The sequence below is a fragment of the Aquarana catesbeiana genome, linkage group LG03 (assembly GCF_042186555.1).
Source record: "Aquarana catesbeiana isolate 2022-GZ linkage group LG03, ASM4218655v1, whole genome shotgun sequence".
NCBI classification, from domain to species: Eukaryota; Metazoa; Chordata; class Amphibia; order Anura; family Ranidae; genus Aquarana; species Aquarana catesbeiana.
In genome coordinates, this window is record NC_133326.1 from 651,030,683 (window position 1) to 651,057,190 (window position 26,508).

Genomic DNA, 26,508 nt, shown 5'->3' on the forward strand with positions numbered 1-26,508 from the left:
GGACAGTTACAAAAATAAATTGTCAGAGTGCGGACCTATCTGGATAAGGCGGCCCTAACCACACAGAGGGAGCTAGAGAGCTGTCTAGTCGCCAGGCGGCAGTAATTAAGTCGAGTAAATTGTTTTGGTAGCTAACCTAGTCGATGGAGACGTCAGGCTAGAGATACAGGAGCCCTCCTCTGATAGATATCACAAGTCGGGGCCATTTCTGTTAAAGGGAGTAGGAGCATCCTGGGCCCTGGAAGTGAGCCCTTGGAACAGGGCAGGCGGCTGGAACAAAAAAAGCCTGACTAAAGAGCAGTCTTAGGAAAGAAATGAAAGGTAAAACCACGAAAGGATCGTCTGCTAATACAGCTAACCCACCCAGGACAAGTGCAAGCCCAGGAACTATCAGAAAGTACATGGTGCAGGAACCCTGCAAGAATAGTCCAGGCAAACAAAAAGAATCCAAAACCAAAACACCTGAATGCACCCCTAGGATAGGGACAAGAAGACAGATGGTAGAGGCAGATATCCACATAGGGAGCAGCGAAATAACCGAAGAGGCAACAATGGAACCCCAGCAAAAAAAACTACTCCCCACTAAAAGTGAAATGGCGGAAATGTTCGCCAAACTGGAAGTAACTATAAAGGGGGAAATAGGCTCTCTCTGAGAGGAGATGAATCATATGCTGCAAAGAGTGGAAGAAGCAGAAACAAAGATGGACAAACAAAATGAAGAGATAAAGGAACTCAAATCCCAGATGGAAGAGCTACAAAGAGAACAGAGAAATCTACGTTACAGAGCGGAAGACCAGGAAAATAGAAGCAGAAGGAAGAATTTACGGATCAGGGGCTTGCCGGAACCGCAAGGGGGAACCGAAGACCTTCAAGGAGTGATGGACGATATATTCGGGAAAATGGTATACACCCCGGAGAATGTGAAAAAAATAAAGTTCGAGAGAATACACAGGATAAGAAAACCGGCAGAAATAAAGGGTGAGGTCCCTAGAGATGTCATCGCAAGATTTCACAAGTATAGCGATAAAGAGAAAGTCAAGGAAAATCTGAAAAAGAACTTTCCAGTGAAGTACGGCGAGACAAAGTTGCAGATATTTCCGGACCTGGCAGCAGAAACACTAGCTAGGAGAAGAATACTAAAACCACTCCTTGAACAGCTAAACGCTCATAATGTCCATTATTCATGGGGGTTCCCAGCCTGCCTCACTGGCCGTAAAGATGGCAGATCGGCCACTCTAAGATTCCCAGAGGAAACAGCTAAATTTTGTGATCGCTTAGAGGTTCCTCTGGTTGAAATACCGGGGTGGTGGGTTAAAACTGGGGACGCTGAAGTTCACGGGATACAGCAGGCTTGGAAGCCAATATTTAAAACGAGAAAACCTAAATAGATCAGTCTTAAGACCTAGTTAAACAAGGTTAAATTAAGATTTGGGGGTAGGTGGGGGGTGGGGGGGGGTGGGGGAGCGGAGGGGGAGGGGAGGGGGGGGACCAACCAGGCCTGGGCATCCCCCAATATTAGGGGGAGCATGGCGAAAGGGGCGGTCCAGTCCGATCTCAACCTCAGGGGTAGAACCGAAGGGACGGGTGGAGATGGAGGAGCCACGGTTTTTCTATTGGGCCACGAGAGGGCTTAATATCCCCATGGGTACAGGGGAGGGAAGGGGGAGTGGGGTGGGTTTTGGGAGGGGTGGGAAGGAGGAGGAGGTGAAGGGTTGGGGGATTTGGAAGGAGGGGAGGGTAGGTAGGGAAACACAGCGACGAATTTTGTATTTTGAGTCCCCTGGACACCACTCTGCTGCAGGGACTAGGAAAGAACTTCTGTAGGATAGATGAGTAATATTAAAATAATCTCATATAATGTACGAGGTCTGAATGCAAGGGTGAAGTGTATCAATATTCTACAGGAACTGAGATTCCGGGGGGCTGACGTGGTTTTTCTTCAGGAGACTCATTTTCTCCTGGAGAGGAACCAAAAAATATTCTCCAAGGACTTCCCAGTTTGGTTCTATGGCGACTCTCCCACACCACGCGCAAAAGGAGTAGCCATTGGGTTTGCCAATGGAGTAAGGTTTGAGCTTCATGAGAGAAGGACGGATCCAGAAGGCCGGTTTTTGTTCCTAAAAGGGAAACTCAATGGCGTTGAATGCTCACTGGCAAATATCTATGGCCCAAACAAAAACCCACATAACTTTATGATCAAGAGGTTGTCAGAATTTACCGAGTTTAAGGAAGGACTAGCTATAATGGCTGGGGACTTTAATCTATGTTTAGAGCCAGAGAAAGATAAATCGTCCCATGTGCAGGGGGTAAGTTCGGTCTGGGTCAGTAGAGTGAGAAAGAAAATGCACCAGTGTCAAATGGTGGACGTGTGGAGGACGCTACATGCCGACAGTAGAGATTATACGTTCTATTCCCATGTCCACGGGACTTATTCTAGATTGGACCTTTTTTTGATTGAGCATTCCCGGTTGGAGGAGATCGTTAGCTCAGAGATAGGGGTGGCGACTTTCTCTGACCACGCGCCTGTAGATTTGAAGGTAAACATGAAACAGACCCATAACAAGAGCTTCAGTTGGAAGTTAAACGAAGAACTAATAAACGACAAAGAGATTGGGGATTTGGTGTCGAGGGAACTTGAGTTTTATTTTAAAACTAACGAAACAGCTGAAGTTTCAGAGTCAATAATATGGGAGGCCCACAAAGCCTATATTAGGGGGATTCTGATTAAGGCAGGCGCGGAAAAGAAGAGAAAGAGAAGGGAAGATAAACTTGCAATTATGAGGGAAATAGAGGAACTTGAGCAGACCCATAAAAAAGAGGGGGGGAAGGAGGTGCTTCTTAGACTCCATAACAAAAGAGAGGCCATGAGAACCCTAATAGAACAAGACACGCAAGAAACGTACAACATATTAAAGAAAGAGAGATATATGGGAGGTAATAAACCGGGGAAGTTCCTGGCAAAGATCCTAAAAAAAAGGAAGTCCAACAACTATATTGAGAAAATCAGGACCCTAGAAGGGGAGGTAAAATATAAAACAGGAGAAATTGCCAAAGTTTTCCAAAAATATTATGAGGGACTGTATTCGATCAATAGTATTACCTCAAAAAGAGAGACAGAAAAAAAAAGGGAAAGAACCAAAGTTTTCTTCCAGGAACTCGGTTTAAGGAAAATAGAAGAAGATACATATAATCTACTGGAGGGTCCCATTACGGAAGAGGAAATTAAAAAAACTTTGAGGGAGACGCCAGTAGGGAAAAGTCCCGGGCCTGACGGTTTCTCAGTACTATACTACAAAAGGTTCCAAGATCTCCTAACTCCTAAACTTTGTACGTATATGAATGGGATAGGCACGAAGTGGGAGATGGGGAAAGAAGCGTCAGAGGCAATTATTGCCATTATTTTGAAGGAGGGTAAAGACAGTACTCTCTGTTCCAGTTATAGGCCAATAGCACTCCTTAACGCAGACACGAAATTGTTTGCGAAAATACTGGCTGGGAGAGTGAAGCATATTTTAAATAATATGATACACCCAGACCAGGCGGGATTCATCCCGGGTAGGGAGGGACGCGACAATGGGATTAGAACACTTATGGTAATCCAAAAAATGAGAGACAGTGGAGCCCCAGGTCTACTCCTGTCAGTAGACGCTGAGAAAGCTTTTGACAGGGTAGACTGGGGCTTCATGTTTAGTGTGCTGGAGGAAATAGGACTGGGACCAATTATGATTAGAAGAATAAAGGCAATGTACACACGTCCCTCAGCAAGGGTTAAGGTCAATGGAGCGCTGTCAGAATCATTTAAAATGTCAAACGGAACAAGACAGGGCTGCCCATTGTCCCCTCTTTTGTTTGTGTTGACGCTTGAGCCCTTGCTCGAACGGATAAGACTCAATCCGGACATCTCGGGGGTTTCGGATGGTGAGGAAGAACACAAATTGGCTGCTTTTGCAGATGACATTTTATTGTATATTACAAGACCTAGAATAACTCTGCCTAACCTGCTAAAGACTCTGAAAGATTACGGAGAAATATCAAACTTTAAGATTAATCCAATTAAATCTGAAATATTAGAAATCAAGACTGACAAAAAAGATCATACAGTCCACAAAGAATTCCCCTTTTCATGGGGGAAAAAGGAGATAAACTATCTTGGGGTAAAAATAACAGGAAATAGAGAGTCACTGTTTCAGGCCAATTTTATTCCCCTCCTAAATGAGATTAAGAAGGAGTTGAATAAAATCACAAGAGGACAGTTGTCATGGGGGGGAAGAATCAATATTGTTAAAATGGCAATCTTACCAAAGATTTTATTTAAAATGCAGATGTTACCAGTCCCGCTTCCACAAGTATATCTCAAAAAACTGCATTCTCTTATTATTAAATTTGTTTGGAGGGGGAAAAAGTCACGTATAAGTTATGACACTTTGGCAAGGGATAAAGAGAAAGGGGGGTGGGGAGCACCGGACATTAGATTATATCACGAAGCTATCACATTATCTAGAATTATAGATTGGGCAAAAGGAAACAATGAGAAGAGGTGGGTTAAAATGGAAAATACAATTAGTAAAGTAGAGTTAAGTAAAGTTATCTGGATACCTTCACACTATAGGAAACTAAGTCTTGAGGCACACAGTATCACTAGGCATACTCTGAAAGTATGGGATAATTTGCACAGGCGGGAAAAATGGGAGTATAACTCTCCTTTGATCCCCCTGAGGGACACTGAGTTTTTTGCACCGGGAATGGAGAATGTAAGTGGGAGATGGATATTGCAAGGAGGAGCTCAGCTAAAGGATGTTATGCAGCAAGGTAAAATATGCTCATTTCAGGACCTGAAAAGTAGGAGTGACCTTCTGACCCTTAATAGGTGGCGATACAGTCAGTTAAAAAACTTTATCGAAACGCTCCCCCAACCAATTAGAATGACGGATAACCTCAAACCGTTTGAGAAGCTCTGTGTTGGTCAAGATGGGAAGAAGGGGATCTCAAAAACTTATAGGATACTAGTTGACCTGAAGGGAACAGACATTCCAGCATACATCAAAAAATGGGAATCAGAACTAAAATCAAAACTTAAAGAAGATGAGGTCACAACCTTACTGAAACGAGTTCATGGTACTTCGGTAAACTACAAAATGTCTGAGCTAAATTACAAATGCTTGTCAAGATGGTATATTACCCCAGACAGAGTTTCTAAATACCAGAACGAAATTTCACAACTATGCTGGAGGGGATGTATGGAATTGGGTACAACGGCACACGTTTGGTGGCACTGTACAAGGATAAGGGAATTCTGGGACGATATTAGGAAAATCACCGGTGAGATAACCCAAATAGTTGTGCCGGATGACCCATGGGCATGTCTGTTCCACGGCTTCAGAATGTCAACTGAATCTTACTTGAGAACACTTGTCCCTCATATGTTGAATGCAGCTAAGAGTCTGCTTGTAAGCCACTGGCAGGAGAAACAAGGCCCAACAATACAAGAATGGTATGACAAAATAAACGAAATCCAGAATTTAGAGTATTTGAGATGTGCTGAGGAAGTGGAATTGGAAGAGTTCGAGGAAAAATGGAAGAAGTGGCAAAAATTTAAAAGCTCAACAAGGGTACTAGAGGTCTTGAGGACTCAATAGAGTTTGCGGGGGAATCCAGCAAGAAGGGTTGAGGAATAGACAGCAGAAGTGGTGTCCATTGTGGGAGGGGGATTCAATTAACATGATGGAGTATGGAGAAAGAAATATAAGTTGCTGTGAGGGGGTAGGGTGAGGTAGGGGGAGGGAGGGGAAGGGTAGGGGGTTTGATTAGGGGGGTTTAACAGGGGGTTAAGTTCAGATTCATGATTAAAAATTAGATAGGTCAGTTTGATGCTACCAATAAGAAGATAGCTATAAAAGAGACCGGTAATACCGTAAGGGGGAAAAAAAAAAAAAAAAAAAAAATGATATTAAAGCCACTATGATGTGAGTAATGAGTCGGGAAAGGATTGAACCGTTAAGGTGAAACTTTCACCCCCGAAAACGAACACTGATGTGGTTTAAAAAAAAAAAAAAAAAAATAAGTGCTCCTCATGCCACCAATTTTGGACGTTAAATACTTGATGTCTGCCGTGGGGATCATCGGCTTCACAAATTCAAGCAGTTTCTCCTGCGCTGCCTGCCTCTTTGTTTGATTATTAAAAAATGGGTGGTTCAGCTGCCACACACAGGGCAGTTCCCTGAACATATCAATGAATTTTCCTAGAAATTCCCTACTATTGAAGGGATCCATTTTCTCTGCAAGACACAACACAAGACAAACCCTAATGTCAGGTGAAACTCTCCTAATCTTGACCCAATATAGGCTTCAATCTATAAGCAGTATAGGTCACTGATGCACCAAGTTAAAATTGTACCTTCGTTAACGATCGTCGCTTCCGTTACTCCACCCTCCACTCACAGATGGTATGTATGAGTGGGCGAAATTGGCACCACAACAGGTGAGTGTCTGAGACCACAGCTTCAGGTAATAGATGTATGCCTGCATATTTATAATACATGGTGTGTTTTTTATTTTAGGTGATGTGGATGTTGTGGAAGAAGAATCTCATTTCACAAGTGAAAGTGCCCAAATCCTCATCGGGGAGATAATGGGGTGCAATCGTGATTTGGAAAATATAAAGGAAAACATCAATGACGTTCAACAAAAAATTAAGAACATTATTGATGTTTTAGGCAGAATATAAAATACACAAAAATTGTACCGTTTTGTTGTGTATTTTTGCTTTTAAAACATTTTTTTAAAGTATTTTAAAAGCCAAATTTTGAAGATGCACACGGTGTGTCAACATGTGCTATCTGCCATCACGGGATATCAATGTACGCATTTTGTGGGTGCAACCCCTTCCTCGCTACTCAAGTAGGTGAGAGGAAGGGGTTGCACCCCCAAAACACATTGATCCACCATGATGGGAGCTAATGTTAGGCATGGGATCAGGAGGGAAATCCCCAGTTTGAATCACAATTTGTGTGCATCTTCAAAATTTGGCTTTTACAGGGGTAACATCACCCCATCTGATGAAGGCGAGCTAATGTTAGGCATGGGATCAGGAGGGAAATCCCCAGTTTGAATCACAATTTGTGTGCATCTTCAAAATTTGGCTTTTACAGGGGTGACATCACCCCATCTGATGAAGGCAATATCAATACAGTTTAGACATACTCATGTCTGATTTTGCCTTTGCTTTATCAAAGTTGAACTTTGTAAGTTCTTGAGTGGTGTATGTTATGGTTTAAAACATGCCTGTTTAACCAAAAAAAGGATATTTACAATGTGAAAAAAAAAATGTTATACACCAAAGATGTTGGTTTGTTCAAAAACCCTTTTCTAACGCACACGTGAATGTGCTTTGAGTAAAATGTTTTCTACTCAACAATGTGTGGCTTCTTCTTTCAATGCTCAATAGCAATTTTTGTAGTAAGTTGGTGTTTACAGTAACAATGGGGTTATTTACTAAAGGCAAATCCACTTTGCACTACAAGTGCAGTTTCAGTGCAGTTTCAAGTGCACTTTTGCAGTGCACTTGGAGTGCAAAGTGGAATTTCCTTTAGTAAATAACACCCACAGTGCTTTATAATTTGCCACAATCACGCCATTTTCGTGGCTCAAAATTCATTCATGGTGCTGAAAATTATGAATATTTTTCTCAGTAATGCATTACCTACATTAACAACAAAAACAAGGTGTGTGTAGCAGACCCACAACATAATAATATTTCGCTGAAGAAGAGATTGTCATCTCATGTATCAAATAAATTACATTTGCACTATTGAAGAAAATGGCCAAAAAGAAAAGCCCATTGGAGAACCTAGGAGACAGCTAAAAGAAACACAAGCAGTAAATCAAAGGAAATCTTCTTTCAGTTTAAGTTAAAAAAATTTTGATAAAATGTTTCTTAAACAGTTTCTGGAATATCAATGGCCCCCCTACCCGCAAAGTACTCAACATACTTCTGTCTTACCAAGTGGGTACTTTGGGGGGGCAAGCCAGGACGGCCAGCTTCAAGCGCCGTCAGGGTTTCTTGTTGAAGTCCTGCCTCGGGCCCAACTGAGGACACATAGTTCATTGAATTTCTCCTTAAATAGTTGTGTAGAATGCAGCATGCAAGGATTATATGGTTAAGTTTATATTGTGCCATGTTGATTGGCGTAAGGAATAGGCGGAACCGGCTGGCCATTATCCCGAAAGCGTTCTCCACCACTCTGGCCAGACGGTAGTTATAAACCCTCTGGTCTGTGGTGAGGGTCCTCATGGCTTCAAAACGGTCGGGTGGTCAGGACGAACTAACAGAAAGCACTGAAAAATAGAAAGGCCGGAGCTGAAAATCAGAAACAAGCGGACAAGAACGCAATGAAAATCAAATACATAATAGAAATACGAACCCACAAGCACAAACTGAAGAGCAGTAACGATCGGAAAAGCACGAGGCCGAAAAGCGCGAACCGTCTGTCACCAAACTTCTGCTAACACGAGATTAGCAGAAGGAGCCCAAAGGGTGGCGCACTTGGTATTGAACTTCCTCTTTCTAGTGCCATCGTGCTTGTTGTACGCCACCGCGTTCTTGACGTTCGCAAATTCCAACCAACTTTGTGTGACCGTGTGTATGCAGGACAAGTTTGAGCCAACATTCGTCGGAAAAAAACCATGGATTTTGTTGTCGGAATGTGCGATCGTGTGTACGGGGCATTCGTTTTCCTCCACACATAGCGTTTTGCTTTTAGGCCAAAAAGTTACATTTTGGTCTTATCTGACCAGAGCACCTTCTTCCACATGTTTGCTGTGTCCCCCACATGGCTTCTCGCAAACTGCAAACAGGACTTCTTATGGCTTTCTTTCAACAATGGCTTTCTTCTTGTCACTCTTCTATAAAGGCCAGATTTGTGGAGTGCACAACTAATAGTTGTCCTGTGGACAGATTCTGCCACCTGAGCTCTGGATCTCTGCAGCTCCTCCAGAATTACCATGAGCACCCTGGCCGCTTCTCTGATCAATGCTCTGCTTGCCTGGCCTGTCAGTTTAGATGGACAGCCATGTTTTGGTAGGTTTTCAGTTGTGCCCTAATCTTTCCATTTTCGGATGATGGATTGAACAGTGCTCTGTGAAATGTTTAAAGCGTGGGATATTTTTTTATAACCTAACCCTGCTTTAAACTTCTCCACAACTGTATCCCTGACCTGTCTGGTGTGTTCCTTGGCCTTCATGATGCTGTTTGTTCACTAAGGTTCTCTAAGAAACCTCTGAGGTCTTCAAAGAACAGCTGCATTTATACTGAGAGGAAATTACACACAGGTGGGCTCTATTTACTAATTAGGTGACTTCTAAAGGCAATTGGTTCCACTAGATTTTAGTTAGGGGTATCAGAGTAAAGGGGGCTGAATACAAATGCACGCCACACTTTTCACATATTTATCTGTAAAAAATGTTGAAAACCATTTATAATTTTCCTTCCACTTTACAATTATGTGCCACTTTGTGTTGGTCTAGCACATAAAATCCCAATAAAATACATTTATGTTATTGGTTGTAACATGACAAAATGTGGAAAATTTCAATGGGTATGAATACTTTTTCAAGGCACTGTATGTAGTCGTGCTGCTTAAGATTTTTGGTAGCATTATTTAAGCATTTTGAGGCATATTGTTTTATAGGCTTTGGAAACTCTTGTAAGTGCTTGTAATGCGTGTTTACAGGTGTTTTTAAGTATTTATGAGCATTTTACAAGCCTTTTGTTAGCATTTCTGTTAAAATCTTAACAAGTGTAGGTATCTGAATTGGCTTGATATGAGCCTCTTGCAATCTCCTGTACAGCAGACCTCAGACTAGGAGCCAATCAGATATGCTGAATATAACGGTGCTGACAAGGAACATGCTAAAGGAGGGATGGAACAAAGAGAAGAACTCTTCTGACTCCTGCTGCTCCTTCACTCTCCAGTCAGGAGGCTGGGGGTTAAAGAAAGGACACCTCTATATTCATAACCATAATGGAGAAAGTGGTGTCATCAGTCCTGCTGTACTGTGGGGCAGAGCTGTGTAAATCTAAGGACTGAATGTGCAGATATGCAAATCCTTTGTTTAGGTAAAACAACCTTGTTTTTAATTATCTGTGTCTTTAGATCTTAGCCTAGAGTTCAGCCTTAACTACATTGGTGGGTGGAAGTAGTTAAATGCCCAATGCAGTTGCTCATGTCTAAGCAATCTGTCAGCATTTTAGACAGCTGCAGAGTGTTTGAGCTGTGAACCAACCTTAAAGCGGAGTTCCACCCAAAAGTGGAACTTCCACTTTAAGCACTTCTTGCCCCCTTGCATGCCACATTTGGCATGTCGTCTTTTTTTTTTTTTTTTTTTTTTGGGGGGGTGGGTGGGTACCTAGTTTTAACAGGTACCCAGCTCCCACTTCCTGTTCGTTGCCCAGCCGCCTAGGCGACTCCTCCTCTCCCCCTCCCTCTCTTCAACCTTCTGGGACACGTCACAGGTCCCAGAAGATCTCCTGGTCTCTAAGAGAGCGCAGTGCACACCCGACTGTGAAGCTGTCACAGCCGGGTGCCCACACTTGCAATGCCGGCGCTGCAGGGAGAGGTGGGGGAGAGGAACGAGGCTTCGGGCGGCCGCATCGCTGGACCATGGGACACGTGAGTGTCTGTTTATTAAAAGTCAGCAGCTACACTTTTTGTAGCTACTGACTTTTAATAAACTTGCAAATGAGTGGAACTCCACTTTAAGGCTAGGTTCACACATATGCAGTTGGTGCAGCTCATGTTTGCGCAGGAACAGCAGCCCACAGCTGCTGTACCTGAGGGAAACGCAGAAAAAGGTACCTGCGCCTTTTTAAAATCACAGCCGCACAGAAATCCCATGGTAAATGAAGGAAATATTTAACAGGAGGAATGAGACCAACTCGTAACAGCTACAAGAGATGCACGGAGCTAAAAATAAAAATTAAAATGCAGCAATCCTACTTTTTTCAGCATAAGCGTATTCATGTGAACTGAACTCATAGGACTCAAAGGAAATTGGCTTGTCTGTGCATTGAGACTATGTTGGGTAAGGCTGTCCCGCTGCAGCCCAACACATATGGCATGAATGGGGTCCTTATACCGTTTTTATTGTTTTTCATCTTTTTTTTGTATCTCGCTCCAGTACTGGCTGCACATCATTGCTCTGGGCTGACTTCTTGATAGTGGTGGACCATGCTTGTGGAACGTGTGCTGGCATGACCACTTGTATTGTCCACCAGGGTGACAATGCCGGAGCACAGTTGGGAGACAGTTGTCACCCCACAGAAGGAAGTGTCTGAACAAGGACCTTCATGACAGTATTTCTACCAGGTATTGTAACAAAAGCTGCAGATTTTAAGAAGATTGAAAACGACCTCTACAATAAACATGTCAAAGATTATATGAGATTTCCGTGATTGGATTTATTTCTACTTTATTCCAGTGGCCGTTTAAACCCTCTGCAATCTATTTACATTGCTTTTACATTATTAGAGATGGCAGCATAAAAGGTTTTTGGCTTTAAGTGAACACAATTCCCTGAAATTTATATACGTTTATAAACCGGCACAACCATTTTTTTAAACATCAAAAATTTGGCAAATCATACTTAGGCTTTTTTTTTTTTATACCCACAAAAGCTACGTGAATGTTTTTACAAATATGAGAATTTTTTTTCTTTTGCTCAGGGAGAAAAGTGAGCATATTCTCACAATCGATTCCATAAAGATATCGACCTCAGCCAGCAACCTGGAAGTCTCGGGCCAGCAGGGGGCAGCATGCGCACTGGTTGGAAGTCTGGACAGCCTTTGCTGCAGAGTGGTTTGGCAAACTTCGCTGTAAACGAATCGCGTGGCTGCCATTTTGCTGTTTCACACATTTACAAAATGAAGACGATGCGTGTGCTGCACCTGGGGCTGACAGATGAGCAGTATTTGCATGTGATTTGGAAATGGGACATGAAGACAGTCTATAATTGTCCTGTTATTGGTAGGATTAAGTTTGACCAGGGCTTTGAACGCACACTGTGCTGTCTTATCACAGGAGAAAAATGCGCACATCCTAAAACCCTAAAAAAAAAAAAGTAGGAATTAGATACAAGTCATGTAAATTGCTTTACTGAGGTCAACAATAGAGTGCAAACTGACAAAAGTAAAGAGTCTGCTATTATTTTGATTACTATTATACAGGATGATTTCTATAGCGCCAACATTTTGCATGGTGTTTTACAAAATAAAGGGAGACAGTACAGTTACCATACAATAGAGCTTACAATCTAAAGAAATAGGCAAAAGATACAAAAAGGTCATAACTGTGAAGGATGAGTTGATGGAGAAGATAGGAAATCAGTTTTTTTGTAGAGATGGGATAGGCTTTCATGAAGAAATTTGTTTTCAGAGATCACCTAAAGGCAGACCAAGTGGGAGATACCCAGATAGATTTGGGTAGGAGGTTCCAGAGGTGGAGAAGGCACTAGAGAAGGGGAGAGAGGAACTAGAGAGCGAGAGGTCATGTGAGAATTAAAGAGTATGGCTTGGGTAAGGTTTTGAGACAAGGTTGGTAGTGTAACTCAGGGCAGACATGTGGATGAGGTAAGGTGTTCCAAGGATGGAAGAGGCTCTAGAGAAGTGCTGGAGGTGAGCATGGGAGGTGATGAAAAGGGAGCTAGCGAGCAGGAGGTCTTGGGAGGAGCGAAGAGGACAGTTTGGGTGAGATTCTGAGGCAAGGTTGGTGATATTGCTCAGGGAAGATTTGCAAAGGAAGCTAGGAAGTTCCAGAGGTTGGGAAAGGCTCTGGATAAGTCCTGGAGGTGCACATGGGAGGAGGTGACAATCTGGCTAGAGAGCAAGAAGTCTTGGGTGGAGTGAATAGGAAAGTTTGGGTTGGATTTAAAGACAAGGTTGGTGATGTAGATTGGAACAGAGATGTAGATGGGTTAGGGAGTTCCAGAGGATTGGAGAGGCTCTGGAATAGTCCTGGAGGTAAGCATGGGAGGAGGTGACAAGGGGGCTGGAAAACATGAGGTGGAACAGAGATGTAGATGGGTTAGGGAGTTCCAGAGGATTGGAGAGGCTCTGGAATAGTCCTGGAGGTGAGCATGGGAGGAGGTGACAAGGGGGATGGAAAACATGAGGTCCTGGGACGAGCGAAGGTGATGGATTGGATGATATTTTGAGATGAGATTTGTTGCTGTAGCTTGGGACAGACTTGTGGATGCTTCAGGGACTGTCAAAGGATGGGAGAGACTCTGGAGAAGTCCTGGAGACAAGAATGGGGGGAGATGACGCTAGAGAGCAGGAGGTCATGTGAGGAATTAGGAGGATGGTTTACGTGATATTTTAAGACAAGTGTGGCCATGTAGCTGGTGGCACATTTGTGGATAGTTTTGTTGAAAGCTTTGTATGGAGTTTTGGGTGAACAGAACTGAAAAATCTGTTCACCCAAAACTGATCTTTCTGTTTGGAAAGGGATAGAGAGTTAAACCACCTTCCAGTTTCCTATAGTGCAGATAGTGGGATTTCCCAAAGAGGATCTCTTCACTTGAGTTAGTAAGCCTGAGCACCTACTGGGGTCACACTGAGAAGGCCACACTGTTTACTTTTTATTTGGGAGGAGATTGACAAAACTGAAAGTAGGGCAGGACAAGCAGATCTCACTACCCTCAAGACATATAGGAAGTCAGTGGACGAATTAGACCCCAGGACTCCGTCTGTCAAACTGATATCCAATCAATTATAGAAGACACAAACTAATGTAGCTCTGTAATCATTAATACATCAATAATTGTATTTTTGAAAAAAAACTGTGTAAGTGATTGAATGTTACTTGCCATTATACTCTTGAAGTCCCTGTACAACAGAGCTGGACTAAGAGAGAGGAAGAAGCAGCACAAAGAGGAATCAGTTCATATTCTGACAGGACGCATGCTGATAGGGGAGAGAGCAGAGTGACAGAGATCGGTACATCACTGCACTGCTTCAACTTTCACTGTCCATTTGCACATTTGCAGGCTGGGGCAGGTCCAGGACAACCTGGGCTGAAAAGAAGTGGATTAAATAATTCTGGTCATTAGACTGTGTGCATTTAGTGGCAGTAAACAGTACTGCAAGGGGAATCTCTGTATTAAAGGGTAATATTGCAGCAAAAGCATTTTTTTTTTCAAATTTTTAATGGATTATTCATTTTTTAACTTATGTTCCATGTACAATATATATATTCCTTTAATTACATGTGTGAAAATGCCATTTTTGCCACTTCTCAGATTTTATATTGACATTATATTCTGTATTTACAATATATTCCAGAGATGTTGTATCTCAGTCTGTATTTACTATACTGTATTTTACAGTGATGGTGTATCCAGGTCTGTGTTACAATATATTACAGTTATGGTGTATTCAGGTCTGTATTACAATAAATCCCCGTGATGATGTATGCAGGTCTCTATTACAATGTATTCGAGTGATGGTGTATCTGGGTCTGTATTACAATATATTCAAGTAATGGTGTGTTTGGGTCTGTGTTACAACCAAATCCAGTAATGGTGTATTTGGGTCTGTATTACAATATAATCCAGTAATTGTGTATTTGGGTCTATATTACAATATAATCCAGTAATTGTGTATTTGGGTCTGTGTTACAATCAAATCCAGTAATGGTGTATTTGGGTCTGTATTAAAATATATTCCAGTGATGGTGTGTTTGGGTCTGTGTTACAATCAAATCCAGTAATGGTGTATTTGGGTCTGTATTAAAATATATTCCAGTGATGGTGTATTCAGGTCTGTATTACAATAAATCCTAGTGATGATGTATCCAGGTCTCTATTACAATGTATTCCAGTGATGGTGTATCCGGGTCGGTATTACAATATATTCCAGTGGTGGTGTTTTTAGGCCTGTATTACAATATATTCCGGTAATGGTGTATCTGGGTCTGTATTACAATATAATGGAAAATTGTTATCACTTACCGTAATTTTCCTTTCCTAGCCCATCCTCACATCGGCTCATAACGGGTTAACACCTCCTTTGGAGCCCCACATGACCACATGTTCCAAGCTGAATAAAAGACAGCCCCTCCCCCAAATAAGATGTTCGATAACCTAGCCTGCGACAGGCCACTAGGGAGGGAGTCCTGCCGACATGGGAATGGGCCAGGAAAGAAAAATTACGGTAAGGTGATGACAATTTTCCATGTCCCTGGCCCATCCTCACGTGAGCACATAACGGGATATACAAAAGCTAATATAGGGTGGGAGAGAACAAATGAAAAGAAAAGCTGCTAAAGCCAGAAATAATTGATCTCTCTTGTCCCAAACTTGCTGACTGCATATTTAGTTTGTAAGGTTGAATGAAGGCCGCACCAGACCTTCAAGCTAGCCCTTACCTATATCTTCCAAGCATAACTGGCCCAAAGGCTACCACCCCTCTAGTCAAATAGGCTTGCAATTGTTCCAGAGCAGAAAGACCTATTTTCTGCATGCCAATCTAATCACCCTGGTAACCCAAGAGTGGATGACTCTTGTGGGCCTGATGGCTAAATGAAAAGATTGTACACTTTCCTCCTTTGACCAAGTACACTGTTAATAATTCGACCATGTGTAAGAAAACTAAAGTCTTCCTGCTTTGCACTCAGTGCCTCTCGTGTGACTACTGCCCAGTTTATCTGGAAATTGGATACCACCTTAAAATTTAACTTTGGAGATAGACTTGGTATCCCTATCTCTGGTAAAAAAGGAAAAGAAAAAAAAGACACTAAAGGGCCCTTGCAGGAAAGTGTTGCAATCTTCAACATCCTTCTGTCCGAAGCTGTCAGAAGAACTAGTTTTACCGTGCGGTACTTCAATGGAAATTAAACCTATTGGAGCAAAGGGTGCTCTCAGATTCAAGCCTAAGTTCCACAGAGGGAACAAGGATTTCCCTCAAGTTCATATGGATTGTCACCTGGAAGAAGCATCTGGTCACTGGCTTTTGCGCCCATCTGCAGCCTGTGAAAAGATAAAGTAGAGACCTGTACCTTAAAATGAAGTTTTATGCCAGACCAACCTCTAGAGCTGACTGTAAAATGTCAAGGATGTTGGCTAGATCAGGGAACACAGGAGAGAAAGCTTTTGCTGAGCAGACTAAACAGACTTCTTTCATATCCTTTCCTATGTAGCGTTTATGGATGATCTTCTGGTCACCAAGGTCTGAACAACTTCGGATGAGAATCCTTGCCCCTTTAGTGTAGCCTATTCCATATCCAGGCTATTAAAAGTAGTCTCATTGGATTGGGGTGCTCTTACTGACCTTGCTATAAAGGATTTAATTTGACCAGAGACAAAGATCAAACAGAAAATTCCATGGCACTGTGAACCTCTTGTATGATGCAGTCTTTGCATTGGTATCCTGTTGCAAATATCAGAAGCTGTATGTTCAGTGAAGTCTCCCTGAAAACTACTGCTGGAATGTCCCATAGGGTCAATATTGGTATGAGGCACTTGTTGAAAAAAAAATATTCTGCCCAGCCGAACCAATAATTGGATTTGCTTCCCTGGCAAGAAGACTAACCGTAACTGACTGTTATGCCCCGTACACACGGTCGGACTTTGTTCGGACATTCCAACAACAAAATCCTAGGATTTTTTCCGACTGATGTTGGCTCAAACTTGTCTTGCATACACACGGTCACACAAAGTTGTCGGAAAATCCGATTGTTCTAAACGCGGTGAAGTAAAACACATACGTCGGGACTATAAATGGGGCAGTGGCCAATAGCTTTCATCTCTTTATTTATTCTGAGCATGCGTGGCACTTTGTCCGTTGGATTTGTGTACACACGATCGGAATTTCCGACAACGGATTTTGTTGTCGGAAATTTTATATCCTGCTCTCAAACTTTGTGTGTCGGAAAATCCAATGGAAAATGTGTGATGGAGCCTACAGCCTTCCGACAACAAGGTCCTATCACACATTTTCCGTCGGAAAATCTGACCGTGTGTACGGGGCACAAGTGATTCTCTGCCCCACGAAAAATTTCTTTCCAAGATGTAACAAGAAAAGACTTTTGGTGTCCACTTTTCAGGCAATGTAGGCTACTACTGTTTTGTTGTCAACCTTACTCAGGCCCCCTTGAAGATCCTGAAAGGCTTGCAATGCTAGAAAAAGGCCTCCTTCCATTTAAGATACTTGGGGAGTCCGCACTTCACCATGCTCCAATGGCCTTGCGCTTGTTTCTTCAGACTGTGGACTCCCCAGGCCCAGAGACTGGAATCTGGCTTCAGAATCATCCTATCTCCTGGACTGAGAGGCATGTCTCTGAAAGAAGCACAGTGGCGATGTCCAAAATTCCAGTTCTTGTTGAATTTGTATAGGTACAAAGATTTTCTGATCCATAGACAGCCCAGCTCATAAGCTAAAGAAGGCAAATTGAAATGCCCTTATGTGCCACCTGGCCCAAGGTACCACCACTGCCAACAAGATCTTCAAAAAGATTCCTGGGGCTGTGCCAATTCTGTAAAAGGCAGACACCTGAACTGGAAGTGACATCTGGCCACCGCAAATCTCACACACCTCTGGTGCTTGGCATTGATCAGTACATGGAAGTATGAGTCGGCCGGTCGATTGATACCAACTGGTTCTCCTGCTGAACTGTCCCTGTGACTGTCTGCATGAACTCCATCTTGAACCTCTTGGTGTATATGAACACATTTGATTCCTTCAAACTGGAACAGGCCAGAAGGCTCCTGCCTTAGGTACTAGAAAAACTGGGGAGAAAGGCCCCCAGATGATTCTATGTTTTCGGCATGATGGCCTTGTAGCAGTATAAAAATCTTGCAAACATTTTCTCTTCTGAGATCTGTTGGACATAAATTAAATGGATTCAGTGGTTAGCTTTGGAATTCGCCATTGTCCTCCCACCGGTCTTCTGGACCCACTGGTCTTTAGTGATTGTTGTCCAAACCCTCCAGAAGGAGGCTACAATCAACTTCAATTAGGCCCCCTGGCCCCAACTGGAAGAGACTGGTTGTACACACCTTCAAAAGAGACTTTCCAGCCATCTTAGCAGCTTGCTCTGGACTTGATTTCATGTCAAAAGCAACTTTGAGACACCTCCACTATGATCTTTTAAATCTGCAGCCTGTCCTGTAAGATTTGGCCTCCTGCACCCTCTGAAGTTCAGTGGGCTTGAGTGAAGGATGGCGGCTTCCTCTTACTAGTCTGTGGCCACAGTCCAGACTTTTCCTCCTGTCATTTGCTTAATTGCGTTGTTCAGCGTTTGGCCGAACATTAACCTCCCATTATAGGAAATGTCGAAGACTTGTGTAGAAGTTCCGCCTGCCCTCCAGTGGCGTAACCACAATGCTCTCATAGCAGTGACTGAGTGCGCCAGCGCTTGTACTAAGTCTATCAAAAGCATCAACCAAAAGTCAGTTGCTAGGTTCCACTCTTTCCAGAAACTGTGCCAAAACTTGTAGTTTCCAATGTTGAATGTAATGCCATTTCTAAAGTTTATATATCGAAGTTAACTCTATTTCTGGTTGGCAGGCAAAATCTGTCACTGTATAGATTCTGTGCAAGCCCGATGGCCAGATCACCACAATTTCTGCATTCCAGATATTGTGTGTTTTTGATGCATTCTCAATGCGTTTTGACACTTTCCAGATGTGTTCCATAAAGAAAGAATGCAACATTCTACTCTTGTTGACTGCACTAGAATGCGCTGTACTGGTACTAAGTAATTGGAATCAATGTTAAGCACTGTCCATGCGTTCTTAATGCAGAATAAAAACGCACTGGACTGTATCTGGTGTGAACAAGTCCACTTTCTCATCCATAGGATCTCTGAAGGCAACTGAGTTATAAAAAGGCAAAGACACTTGCTGGAAATAAGTATGGAGAATGCCGCGCCAACTCCTGTTAAGAACAAAGAAAAAAAGAAGGAATGAAGCAGCCAACACAACAATCTGACTAATTGTGAATATATGAGGAACAACAAGGTGTGGCGCTAATAAAGTATACTGAGCATCAATGGAAAAAAACAAAAAGTCACAGTGGGTGGTGCTAATGCATAAAATAAAGAAGGGTTGTTACCCTGAATGAATAGTGGTAAGACCTATAATATACCAAAAAAATGAGAAAAGGGGTATCCCCCCAGAGGAGTGAAAAGTGAATGACTAATATCAATAAATTGTGAGGAGTATTGAAAAATAAGCTGCGTGTAACTCCTAATAATGAATAGCAGATAAGTGAATCTGTTATGGTGGGTGTGACCTCAAAACTGAATGTAAATAACAGATAGGTGAATAACCTAAAGAACACCCAATGAAAATTAACACAATGTAAAAACTAACATGGATGTAATATAGATAAACTCAGCATTATTACGTGTCTGTCATGCCCCGTACACACGGTCGGACTTTGTTCGGACATTCCGACAACAAAATCCTAGGATTTTTTCCGATGGATGTTGGCTCAAATTTGTTTTGCGTACACACGGTCGCACAAAGTTGTCGGAATTTCCGATCGCCAACAACACGGTGACGTCAACCACGTACGATGAGACTAGAAAAGGCCAGTTCAGAACCAAGCGCGGCACCCTTTGGGCTCCTTTTGCTAATCTCGTGTTAGTAAAAGTTTGGTGAGAGACGATTCGCGCTTTTTCAGACTCGTGGCTTTCAGATCGTTTTCTGCGGTTCAGTTTGTGCTTGTGGGTTTGTATCTGCTCTTCAGTGCGTGCAAGCAAGTTCCGCCTGACTTAGTCATTGTGTTCTTGTTCGTTCGTTACTGTTTTTCAGGTCGCTCTTCACAGGCCTTGCTGTTCTTCAGTGCGTTCTGTTACTTCGTTCTGAGCAGCCGACCGTTTTCTAGCCATGTTGCGTATACGTACTCCTCGTAGAGTTCGTGCTGTGCGGGGGCTTGGTGTTGGGGTCCTGACCTTGACACAAGTCCAGTCCATGAACAGGGTGGGGAGGAGTTCATGGACCAAGAATTGGTTGCTTCAGCGTGACCAGTTCTCTCATATGCCTTTGCTCCGTGAGATCCGTGAGAATAATCCTGATGATTTCAGGAACTTTCTCAGGATGACGGACCCCGTATTTCACCGTCTGCTGGCTTTGCTGACCCCCTATATCAGCAGGCAGAATACCTGCATGAGGCAAGCCATCACTGCGGAGCACAGGCTGGTCGCTACCCTGCGGTACTTGGCGACAGGGAGAAGCCTGCAGGACTTGAAGTTCTCAACAGGCATCTCCCCCCAGGCTCTGGGGATCATTATCCCAGAGACCTGTTCTGCCATCATCCAGGTCCTGCAGAAGGAGTATATGAAGGTAAGATCTTTATCGTTTAATATCACATTTTATTGTATTGAATGTTTGATAATATATTGTATTTCTTTCCTCATTCCTTAATTACCATGATTGTAATATGCTGTGAATGTCCCCTTTGTTCTCATGCATGCTGGATTTTTCTGTAATTTTTTTTTAGTCCTTCATACATATATTTGCCTTCAATAACCTCCCCAGCATGCTCTCCTGCCCTATATTCACCTCATGTAGTCACTTAACAATGTATTTTATCAGCTCCATAGTAGTGCTTTACCCCAAACACCCCCTAAAATATTTTGAAATGTGATTTGTGCTTTAAATTCAGGCAGAGTGCCAGAGGCATTTTTTTTGTGGTGTCCCCAAATCATTTTTATTAACCCTTCCTCCCCCCAACTGCTAAGTCAGCTGATCCCAATTCTCTATCTATCCTCAATCATCTATCTGCTGACTTTGCCAAACCCATACACTCTATACCCATCTCTTTTGTGCTCAGATGTATGGATGAATTACCCAAAGCATGTAGTGCAAGGGCCTCCCTGTATACTTTCAAATGGTACTGTTTTAAAGTTTTTGTATCCTATTATTATCTTGACAGGTAATAGCAGAATGTCCAAATGTCCTCAAATGTGTACAGTGTGTATTTATATCTTTGTATTATGACACTTCTTACCTGTCCAGTGGGCTGCCAATAGTGTGCCTAAGGAGGGGCTGTTCCAAGTAATACCCTGTATTTAGGCATTCATCTCTCAATGAAGTGGAGAGGGTTACCTGTCCAAGATCCCCCCCTATAATGTTAGAAATGGCCCATGAGAGGGGGGGTGGGGGGGAAATATGATAGGTGTACCTTATACTTTGGTGTTGTTAAATTCCCCTTAATAAATGTTATCTGGAGGTTGACGAAGAATGTTTGTGTCTAATCTGCTTGCCATGTTTATGTGCAAAAATACTAATTTTTTTTTGTTTTCCTCAACAGTTTCCTTCCACGCCACAGGAATGGCAGACTGTGGCCTCCCACTTTGCCCAGCGGTGGGACTTTCCTAACTGCGGAGGGGCAATTGATGGGAAACACGTCCACATCGTCCCACCACCCAACTTGGGGTTGTACTATTTCAACTATAAGGGGTTCAATAGTATTGTGATGTTGGCAGTGGTGTCGGCTAATTACGACTTCTTGTATGTGGACGTGGGGAAGAATGGCCGGATGTCCGATGGTGGAGTCATCGCCCAGACGGAGTTCTACAGGCGTCTCCAGAATGGCAGCTTGGACTTGCCACCTTCAGAGGACAATGTGGAAGGACTTCCATTCGTCTTCGTTGCGGATGAAGCATTTGCGCTGGGGGACCATCTTATGCGGCCATTCCCAATGAGGACCCTCACCCCGGAACAGAAAGTTTTTAATTACCGGCTGGCCAGAGCCAGAAGAGTGGTGGAGAACACATTTGGAATCATGGCCAGCCGGTTCCGCCTATTTCTGACACCCATCCATATGGCGGAGTATAAACTTAATCATATAATCCTGGCGTGCTGTGTTCTACATAACTTTTTACGCCAACATTCTGCCAACTATGCTGGCTCAGTTGGGCCTGAGGCCGGAATTCTACATGATACAACCCTGACAGCGCTTGAAAGTGGCCGTCCTGGCTTGCCCTCCCTGAGTGCCCGTGATGTCCGGTTAAGATACCTTGAGTTCTTTGCGGGTAGGGGGGCCATCAATATGCCAGACAATTTGTGAAGCCTTTATCAAATAAAAAAAAAAAAAAAAGCTAATCTTTGGTGACATTTACTGCTTGTGTTTTAGCTGACCCTGACAGCAATGTGGGGAGTCCTGAAAATGGCGTGATTGTGTAACCTTTTATACAAAGCACTGTTGGGTGTTATTTACTAAAGGCGTAGACACTTTGCACTACAAGTGCACGTGAAACTGCACTGAAACTGCACTTGTAGTGCAAAGAGGATTTGCCCTTAGGAAATAACCCCCATTTTCACAGAAAACAGCAATTACATCACCACAAAAGTGTTGTAGCGTTGAGACAATAATCCACACATTCTTGATTAACAAACTTTTTAATACCTGCACAATCACATGTGCATTTAGAAAAGGTTTTTAAAACAAACCAACATGTTTGTTGTATAACAATTTTTGGGGTGGCATTATCAAAAATAGTAAATGTCCATTTACGATAAAACAGGCCTGTGTAAAACCAACAAGAAAGACAAAAATCTTGAACTTACAAAGTTCACATATGGTAAAACTTGAAGGCAATATCAGACATGAGTATTTAGGAACTACGTTTGATATTGCGTTCAGATGGGGTGAAGTCACCCCTTGAAAAGCCAAATTTGGAAGATGCACACCAATTTACGAATGTCAACATGTGCTAGCTGCCATCACGGGGGATCAAGGGACGTGTTTTGGGGGAGCAACCCCTTCCTCACAGCTACTTTATTATTGAGGAAGGGGTTGCACCCCCAAAACACGTCCATTGATCTCCCGTGATGGCAGATAGCACATGTTGGCACACTGTGTGCATCCTCCAAATTTGGCTTTTCGAAACATCGCTAAAAAATTTTTTAAGATTGTAGCACACAAAAAACAAAGTGATTTTGTGGGGTTTTAAATTCGCCCCAAAACATCAATGATATTATTTTTTTGAATAACATCATTGATTTTTTTCTTGAGGTTTTCCAATTCTAAATTACACCCCATGATCTCCCCTATCAGGATCTGGGCACTTTCTGATGTGAAAGGATCTCGATCCACAACATCACGATCACCTAAAAAGAGAGAAACCAAACAAAAACAGGTATCAAAAATCTGCCGGCATCCATCTCTTACCTGAGTCTGTGGTCGCAGACACTCACCTGTTGTGGTGTCAATTTCCACCACATCTTCTTCCTCCTCCTGCTCAGCTTGGGTTGGGGGTATTTCCCCTTCTTCCAGAGGTGGGGGGGTCTCTGGTCTCCTCGGATGAGGGGTGTCCTCCGAGTCTTTTCTCCCCTATGTAAAACAAAAATGGTATAATTAGCACACAGATATTTGATGGCCGAAATATAAAGATGAAACATTGCTTGGAAGTGGGGTACAATTGTCTATTTGGGCAGAGTTCCAAAATGTAGCATTTTTATTGTCCTTTGTCAAGCTTCAATACTTTACCTGTCTTGTACAAGCTTCACAGATGGAGACACCACTATAGTATACACTGGAGCACCTGTGTGGGCCCCCTAATAAAAAGGATGTTCTTGTGTCCCACACTAGTGCTCCAGCGTCCAGATGTGACAAACCCATCTACACAACCAAATATTTTTCATACAAGTAGGCCCTAAAAAATGTTGGAAAATGCACATGGCCTAAACAATGGTGTTTTAGAGGCCGAAAGAAAAATGTTTGATACGAACGAATAATGGGCCCATGAACATTAAAGTTGCCATTTTAAACTGTACAACACTTAAGAAAAGCATATGGAGCAGCACGAACGTAATAAAGACAAAAAGAATAGGAACACAGCACAACTACTTACTTTTTTGCAGCACTCTCCGGATCTTTCGGTACTGCTCGGGCTCTCTTAATTTCAGGTCCGACCACCGCTTCCTGAGCTGATCTTTCGAAATTCCGGTGCAGACTCTTGACCACTTTCACAATGATCTTGCTACGCGTGCTTATTACCTACGATCTGTGAGCGGAGGAAGGAGCATTGGAGGCGCCGATCGTAATAACGAAGGTAAGAGACAAACTTGGGCCTATACTGCTTCGAAATTGAGGCCTATATTGTAACAAGATTAGGAGAGTTTTGGCTGACATTAGGGTTTGTCTTGTGTTGTGTCTTGCAGTGAAAATGGATATCTTGATCGATACAGACTTCATGGCAATATTCATTGACATGTTCAGGGAGCTGCCTTGTCTGTGGGAGATCAACCACCTACATTATAAGAACCAAACAAAGAGGAAGGCAGCGCTGGATCAATTGTTGGAAATTGTGAAGCAGGTGATCCCCATGGCAGACATCACATATTTGAAGATCCTAATTGGTGGCCTGAGGAGCACATATGTAAGGGAGCACAAGAAAGTCCAGGATTCGCAGAGATCGTGAGCAGCAGATGACATCTATGTCCCCAGGATGTGGTACTATGACAGGCTGCATTTTCTGGCAGGCCAGACTGAACCCGGGTCATCACTCTCCAGTCTTCCTTCCACGCTTCCTTCCCCTCCAACTGAGGCTTCTGACGCCCAACCTGGGCCTTCCAGGCAGCAACATGTGGAGGAGCCCAGCTTGAGCCAGGTATAGCATTCCTCTAAATAGTTCAGGTTGTCCAATCAATGATGTTAACTAGATGTTAGTTTGGAGTACTAATTTATGATTGTGATTGATGATGCAAAACATTACAACCATGTCTCTTTTTCATACACAGGGAAGTCTCAGCCAGGAGGTGGCCGGGCCGAGCAGGCTGGCTGATATGCCGGTCCCTCCCCTACACCCGCAAAGAGAAAGTGGCAGGTGGAGGAGTACCCTAGAGGAGGCTGCCATAGGCCTCTTTTGGAAGGCTACAGAGGCCCTGGGAGCACCACACACTGTGGAGGAGAACTTTGCTTCCATCATTGCCTGTAAAATGCAGCGGATGGAGGAGGGCCAACAACTCATGTGTGAGTCATTAATGTTGGAGGCTCTCAATAAGGGGTTGAGGGCCCAAATAACATCTGATACCCACCTTTTTGACCTCACACATGGTCCTCCTTCTCCTCCTCCAGGTCCTTCTCCTCCAGGTCCTACTAGTCCTCCTCCTCCTCCAGGTCCTACTCCTCCTCCTGCCACATCTCCAACAGCAGAGCCACAGCCAGGAAGGAAGCATGGAAGGAAGACCAGAAAGTGAGGACCCTGGATCCAGTCTGGTCTGGCAAAAGATGCAGCCTCTTGTGGTACCACAGCCTGGGGACACAGATGTCATCTGCTGCTTTCCGGATCTCTGGGACTTCTGGACCAGACTGCACTTCCTTACATATGGACTCCTCAGGCCACCAATTTTGATGTTCAAGAATTGATGTCTGCCCTGGGGGTCCAAGGCTTCGCTAATTTCTCCTGTTTCTCCAGCGTTGCCTCCCTCTTTGTTTGGTTCTGAGCCCTTAATAAAGGAATTTTGGTTTGAATTATACTTGCCTATGTGTGTTTTACTTCAAAAAGGACAGTTTGTTTGTGAGGATTAAGGTACATTTCAAAAATACAATGTGAAATTAACAAGGGACACCAACACCAAGCAATCTCCTTGAGATTAAATAATAAAAGATATCAATGGTGTTGTGGTAACTTGACACACAAAACACACACAAAAATATTATGGAGTAAAACTAAAACTAAAATTAAACAAAGATCAGCCTTTGAAAAAATACAAACATAAAATCCAAAAAAAAACTGGCTTTAAAAAAAAAAAAATAATGTTGTCAGATGTGACAAATCAAAATATATTATAAGGGAATCCCGATAAATAATAAAGAAAGAAGTTTGTGAGAAGTCTGTGTGAATATGAGCAGCAAAACTACTTCATTCTTCTCACATTATAAAAAAGAAGACAATGCGCTGTATTAAACCATTTTTTACTATGCGTGGCACTTTGTGCGTCGGAACAGGCCACACACGGTCGGAATTGACGCGATCGGATTTTGTTGTCGGAAAATTTTATAGCCTGCTCTCAAACTTTGTGTGTCGGAAAATCCGATGGAAAATGTCCGATGGAGCCCACACACGGTCGGAATTTCCGACAACACGCTCCGATCGGACATTTTCCATTGGAAAATCCGACCGTGTGTACGGGGCATATGACTTATTGTAAAAATCTAAAATACATGAATGTATCAAAAAATGTAGGCATGTGAAATATTAATGTCCGTCTCTGAAGTATAGGTTAGTCACGGTGCCAGTATGACACTATAGGTGCTCCCAGTCTTCATATATGTTTTAATGGGACTGTTAGGGACATCTCTGCATGTAGGGTGATATCTTCTCCTGGCATGACCATATAATCTCAGGCAGATAAACATAAAATGCCCTTACCAGAAAGAGTGGACTCACAGGCCAGAAAGGCTGGTACCGTCAAACGGTGGAGTGGATCAAACGGTGGAGTTGGTCAGATTCGGATCCTAACGGTGGGCTTGGCTTGGAAGAGCAGATAATACCACAGGAT